Consider the following 7,057-nt stretch of genomic DNA (forward strand, 5'->3'; position numbering starts at 1 on the left):
GACTTTTAACTCATCGTTCTTGAATTTTACATTTGACCATCTAAAGCTGGGTAAATGGCTTTCAAGAAGTCTCAATTCATACAGTTTCTCTATTCATATGAAAAGAGTTTTCTGGCATTCACAGAATTAAAGCGTCACATTCACAGTAGAGTCAAATTCATTACTGCTTGTGGGAATTTTTCTGTTCTTCTATTTTCTGTCTTCTCATCTCCTGTGGGACAAAACCATCATTTTAATCAAAGTCAGCAACACTTGACATCCTCACAGAGCTCTGAGCTATTCAAATCCCTCAAATCTCTCAAACACAGACACCCACGTTGCTTTAACAAGGAACAACAGCTTCACGAGTCGTTCTGTCATTTCTGTTTTCTAGAAAAGAAAGGGCGAAAACGTTGGAACGGTTGGAACCCCAAAGACAGAACTAGAGATTGTTGTTTGTTATATTTAAAGCACTGAAGTGTTTCTGTATTTACGCTGCTTAAACAATTGTCAAACTCTAAACATCTCCTTGACAATCTCTTGGAAAAGCAACTTGCAAAAGCTACATCCCCTGAGATGGGAAATCTAAATGAGTTTTAGAAGTGCATTTGTCAGGAAGTCTCCAATATACCTGCATCCTTGAAATTGCTTGTATTGATTTAAAAAACAAAACGAAAAAACACATCCACACTGAGACTGATCATATGAAACAATTTCTCATCTTCCTTCCATTTCTGCAATTCCACACCTGTCAGATATACAGTTTTCCTCCTGAGATGATAAAACTCCTATTTCGACTGACCTTCTGAGGAGAAAAATGAACATCTTTTATGTTGGAAAGAAAAATGGTGAATGCAGTTTGGTTCTTTTAAAATATTTCACATTTGTGAGGGAATAAGGGGTTTACTATTTCTATTATTCAACATCTTTAGACTGTAAAGTTGTAAAACTTATGTCACAATTTGGATGTACTACTAAATACATTGTTCTGCTAAAATATGCTGTCTAAACCATGGGGAAAAGCTGCTAAATCATATGAAGAAAGAATGCATTATTTTGACAAGCTAAAGTTAATAGGTGGCAAAGATACATACGAGCGGTATTAATTAAGATATTAGCCTAATATTTCACTCACCTAAATGGAAAAGATGTTGTCAAGATTCTTGGCCTGGAAATCCTGGTTCAGTTTGGCCAACCACAACCTTTTGTTCCTCAGGCAGTTTTTTGCACTCTGTAATACTCCAGATGTTTTTCCTGGTCTGACTGATTAGTACAGCCCAAAACATGACAATAATTGACCATTTTCAGCAGCAATAATCAGCAAAATATGTGTGTTTCATTTGGTTCAGTGGCATTGTTTACATTCAGTGCCACCAATATAGCCGACTGATGTCGTGTGGTGAAAACACTCTAAAACACTGCAGTCAGACTACAAACAGTTCACTACATCCATACCTATGGCCTTGATAATGAAACCGTGGAAAATCATCACCCTGTCCTTCTGTATTTTACTGCTGAGTAACTAGAAGATTTAATTTAGCAGTATAAATTCTGGCCATGATCATTAATCAAAGGTATTAAGGCGGAACTGTCCCCGCTTCACTGTCTCATTGATGAGAGTATTAGAAGTGTGAGAAGCCCAGAGCTTTTTCGAGAGCTTGTTATCAGGCCTGGAAAGTGTTGGGTTAGCACTTCTGAACCTCATAATCCCACAGGCTGAGAAGCAAAACCCTCTGAGTTTATTAAATTACAGTATTCTCCCAAGAACATTTCACTATCTGCTAGTGCTTCTACACAAAGTGTTGTGGAAGTTGAGCAAGCAATTAGAATACTGAGCATGGAGAAAATGTGTTTACCTCTATTATACAATATTTTTGAAATGTTGGTCGTGTTTCTAGGTCAATTGTTTTGTACATTGTAAGATGTGGTCATGTACCGTATTCAGTAAATTTTCACAGTGAAATACAGTCCTTTTAATAGGAAATATAGCTGAAAGCAGCAATTAACGGGCCAAGCATCGGAACAACTGCAGCAGTGAGTAATTGAGGCTATTTTTTTAAGATGGCTGAAAAATCTGAATATGATTTAATGGTTATCACTTCTGAACAATGGGTGGTGCTGTTATCAAATCGATGTGGTGTGTTCTGTGTGAGGTGACAATGGCACACGCAGGTTGGTGTCAATATGTCAAAGCTTTGCAGAGATACAGTTTCAGACGTAGTCTGGCATCATGCCTCAACTTTGAAAAAGCAGTTTTGTCTATCGTCACAAAATCCATAACTTTTTGTCAGCACAGTCTGAAGATGCTCTGATTCAATTTTAGTAAAAATCAGACCAACAATCTAGGAGGAGTTCGAAAAAGTAGGTTTTCAACATAAATCAAAATGACGGACAGGAAGTTTGGCTAACTGTGGCAAAATTGGTATCTATGTTTTCGGCATGACCCAAATAATATATTGAGACCAGTTTCATTACAATAGGCTAATATACTCAAAAGTTATTAGTGTTTTTAAAATGGTTAATGAATGGTTTAGTACTCTTGACCAATAGGTGGCGCTGTTACCAAATTGATGTGGCTTGGTTGACAATGACACAAAGTTTGGTGCCAATATGTCAAAGTTTAGCAGAGATACAGCCTCAGATGCAGTTTGGCATGATTCCAGAAAATTCGTTAATGCGTTAAATGATACACAATAGGCTACTATACTCAAAAGTTATTAGTGTTTTTAAAAATTTTATTATTAATGGTTAATGAATGGTTTAACTCTCTTGACCAATAAGTGGTGCTGTTACCAAATTGATGTGGTGTGGTCAGTTTGAGGTAACAATGACACACACAAAGTTTGGTGTTAATATGTCAAAGTTTAGCAGAGATACAGCCTCAGATGCAGTTTGGCATGATTCCAGCAAATTTGTTGATGCGTTAAATGATAATCATTTTGTATATCGACATATAATCCATAACTTTTTATCAGCATGGTCTGAGGATGATCTGAGTGAAATTTGGTGAAAACTGGACCAACGGTCTAGGGGGAGTTTGAAAAAGTAGGTTTTCAACACAAATTAAAATGACGAACAGGAAGTCTGGCTGACTAAAATTAGTATCTATGTTCGCAGCATGACCCATGGAATTTATTAAGACCAGTTTTATCACAATAGGCTAATATACTCAAAAGATATTAGTGTTTTTAAAAACTGTATTATTAATGGTAATGAATGATTTAACTCTCTTGACCAATAGGTCTAGGAGGAGTTCAAAAATATAGGTTTTCAACACAAATCAAAATGACGAACAGGAAGTCTGGCTGACTAAAATTGGTATCTATGTTCTTGGCATGACCCAAGGAATATATTGAGACTTTGAATATATTGCTGTTATTGAGATATTGAGTTTCATTACAATAGGCTAATAACTCAAAAGTTATTAGCATTTTTGGAAATTTCATTATAACTTTTGCCACAAAACTTGGGCATCAGGGCATGGTGCCGAAAACTGAGTTTTGTACAGATATACCAATGTGTTCATAAAATATAGCATTTTATGACAAAATTCAAAATGGCTGACACCCAAAATGGCTGATATAGGAAAATTGGGCATGCTGTACCGGATCTTAGATTTTTTGCCAAGCCATTCAGAAGTTATAACCAAAAATAGCCACTTTTCATATCTCCTGACCACTAGGTGGTGCTGTGCAGAAACTTTGCAGGTATGGTATGGTTATAAAACACAAGTGTTGGTCTCAATATGCTGAAGTGTTACAGAGATATAGCCTCAAATACATTATTGTGTGTTTTTCGTCAAATTCGTTTGAGCGTTATTCGAGAACAGTTTGACTAATCAACTTGAATTCCAAAACTTTTTGCCAGCATGGTCTAAAGATGATCTGAGCCAATTTTGGTGAAAATCAGACAAAGTAAGTTTTTCGAACTATTAAAAACCTTGCTATTTTTACGTTTAAATGCTATTAGCATACACATGAGTGAAACTTTGGACAAGTGGTGGCGCTAGACAGTTTGAGTTACTTGCTATGGTTAATGTTGAGACTGTGCTCTATCTGTGTGCCAAATTTCATAACTTTCCTGCAAGCGCTTATGGGCTGCCATAGACTTCCAGAGCGGAAGAAGAAAAAGAAGAAAAATCGAGATTGAGAATTTTACATAAGAACGAAAGATTACAAGAACGGGTATTCGCAACAGGTTCAAGTTGGTGAATTTACTTCGTTGCTCAACAGAAAGCTTGAAAGTGATATTGTGAGTTGTGCTTAAATACATCTTTACACTATTGACAATAAACTATGGTATTTTTTTTTTTGCCTGTGAAATTCTGCTAATAGCGCACTTTAACGGACTAGATTTGTATTATCAGGAGCTATATCCAACAAACCACCATTAGAATCCATTTAAAAGAGTATAAAAAGCAATATTTTCTCAGGAACGCTATATAGTAACTTTAGTTAAGATAATTAGCTTACATTATTACCTCATATTATGTTTATTTTGTTCAAAATGGCATGAAAATATAAGAAACCTTAATACCTTTTTCACAGACTTACTGTGGTGTTTTAAATGAACCTCGGGAGGCTGAAAACTATTGGTTTAATGTTTGCTTACAGGCCTGTGTTTAATGTTTTAACGTGTATCTTTAATGTAAATAAAGATGTTTTCTATTGAACAGACAGTTCTATAAGAGATTTTGGAGTTTTAAAATTCAGCTGCTCAACTAAATGAGGTAAAAGCGTATGGTTTTTAATTCTCTTTCACGGGCGAGAAACTAGCCAGTCCCATCTGGTCCACTCAGACATTTCAAGAAGCATATTGCTATTCGTTTGTATATTTCACTATTGGCGCCATCTGCATTAATGAAACTGAGACAAAAGGAAATAATGACAGTTCACACAGTCATATGTTGCTCAGCGTTCCTGCTGTGGTGGATAATGGAGCAGAAAAGAGTTCAAGCTTGATTAAATGGATTCGCTAGCAACTGTGAAACTATTTCTGAAGGATGCTGGCTGGAAATCGCAACAGAAGGCAATAGCAAAATTCTCTAATTGCCATCGGTTTGACGGAGAACAAATTGTTTTAGTTGAAAAGACCACACCAGAGATCTGCAAGTAGACACTGTTGGCCCCGTTTAATATGAAGATGAAAATCACAGCCGAAGGCAAGAGCCTTACTTAAGGTTTGTCTCTTTTTATGCATTCAACACATTTCCAACCAAAGAGGACATATTCAAATGTGTTATTTCAGCAGTAATTAAGGTTAACCAACCTATAAAAGTCCAACAAACTAAATGTAATGGACTTTTTATGCATAGCAAACCTTGAATATCCCATAATTTATGTTTGGTCTACTCTTCAAATCCTTTACTGTTTTTGTTTTCGCAGTGATCAGCCTTAAGGTCCCAGACAGAGAAGTAAACATTTTCAGAAGAGCAACAGGGAATAGTCAGATTTCACATGGCTGAAGCAATCGATTCATTCAGTGCAACGAAGAGCGCACCTACCCACAATGCCGTCTGTCCTGACTTTGGCCTGGAGCGGGTTTGTTTCATTTGACATGCTTGGCAGGTCAGTGAACTGAGGTCTTTGGCGCTTGCGAGCTTCCTCCTAGCTTTCACTCTCCCATCAGCTCAAAAACTACAAATATTGACAAGAAACGGCTTCGAATTTGGCCGTGTAGGGATTTTGGGGGGAATGTGTGCCTTCCAGTGGATATCGAGAAAAAATACACGCAAACATGGCATGGCCAATGCTGCCTCCTCTATATCCTAGAGTAAACCTTTCCTGCCTTGAGCGAGAGATCTGCCTCAACAACAAATGCCAAAGAAATAAACAAACCCCTGATAAAACTCTGGACAAGTCTTGAGAAAACCAGCTGGAAGAATAACCAGAGCAGCACCTCAGACTTTTCAAGAATAGCTCTCAAATCAAGAGGATAGTCTTGAGGAGGATCCAAATACCTCTGGAAATCAGCAGGTTGCTCAGATGCTTAACTTTTGCTCAAGTCTGTTGTTTGTGTGAATGAGCCGTCTGAGAGCCACACAAAATCACAGGCCCGGTGAAATGGCTAATATACAATCTTTTTGTTTATACTTTATTGTGTATCACTATTTTGCTTACACAGAGAGTGTCTCCACTCCTGGAAGCTTCTATGATTTACGTCTCAGCTTGTTTCACAACAAGCACTTCAAAGTGAAGTTTTATGGTGTTTTCTTTTTTTTTTACGTTTTGTAACATACAGTTCACTGGCGACATCTGCTGTTCATGAATAACCTCTCAGTTTCTCCGTATGTTTTTCTATCTTACAATGGGTTAGACAACAGCGCCACACACTGCTTTCAAGATATTATTTCAGTTATGATGCAGAAAATGTCATAATTATATTTAATAAATCTATTTTAATTGCTTAAATGTATTCCTAGGATTCGTTATTTCAATAATTAATGTGACTATTGTTAATTATGTCTGAATGAATCATATGTGAGTCATAAGGGCTCATGAATTTTGAAATTGAGATTTATACATCATATGAAAGCTGAATTTCGGTGATGTGTGGTTTGTTAGGACAATATTTGGCCAAGATACAACTATTTGAAATGATATGAGAAAATCGCCTTTATGGTCTGAATAAAGTTCTTAGCAATGCATATTATTAATCAAAAATTACGTTTTGATATACCCTGGAAATCCAGAGATCTCGCGAGAGCACAATTTGAATTGTCTCTGCAAAACAATAGATTATTTATTAGATTAGGGTCTGGATTTTTCCAGGCTAGTTTTGATATATTTACGTTAGGAAATTTACAAAATATCATGGGACATGATCTTTACCTAATATTCTAATGATTTTTGGCATAAAAGAAAAATCGATAATGAACCATACAATGTATTTTTGTCTGGTTTTGTGGTCCAGGGTCACATTTTACAAAATATTTACACCCATTATCTTGTTAAATAGTGTTTTGTCCTGTGCAGACTTGTGCAGATATTTTTGACATTTTACCCAAACAAAACGAATCTATATCGGAACTATCTAACGATTGTAAAAGATCAGGGGACACGTTTACAGACGCGCAAGG

Source organism: Garra rufa, chromosome 25, assembly GCF_049309525.1.
Source record: "Garra rufa chromosome 25, GarRuf1.0, whole genome shotgun sequence".
Taxonomy (NCBI): domain Eukaryota; kingdom Metazoa; phylum Chordata; class Actinopteri; order Cypriniformes; family Cyprinidae; genus Garra; species Garra rufa.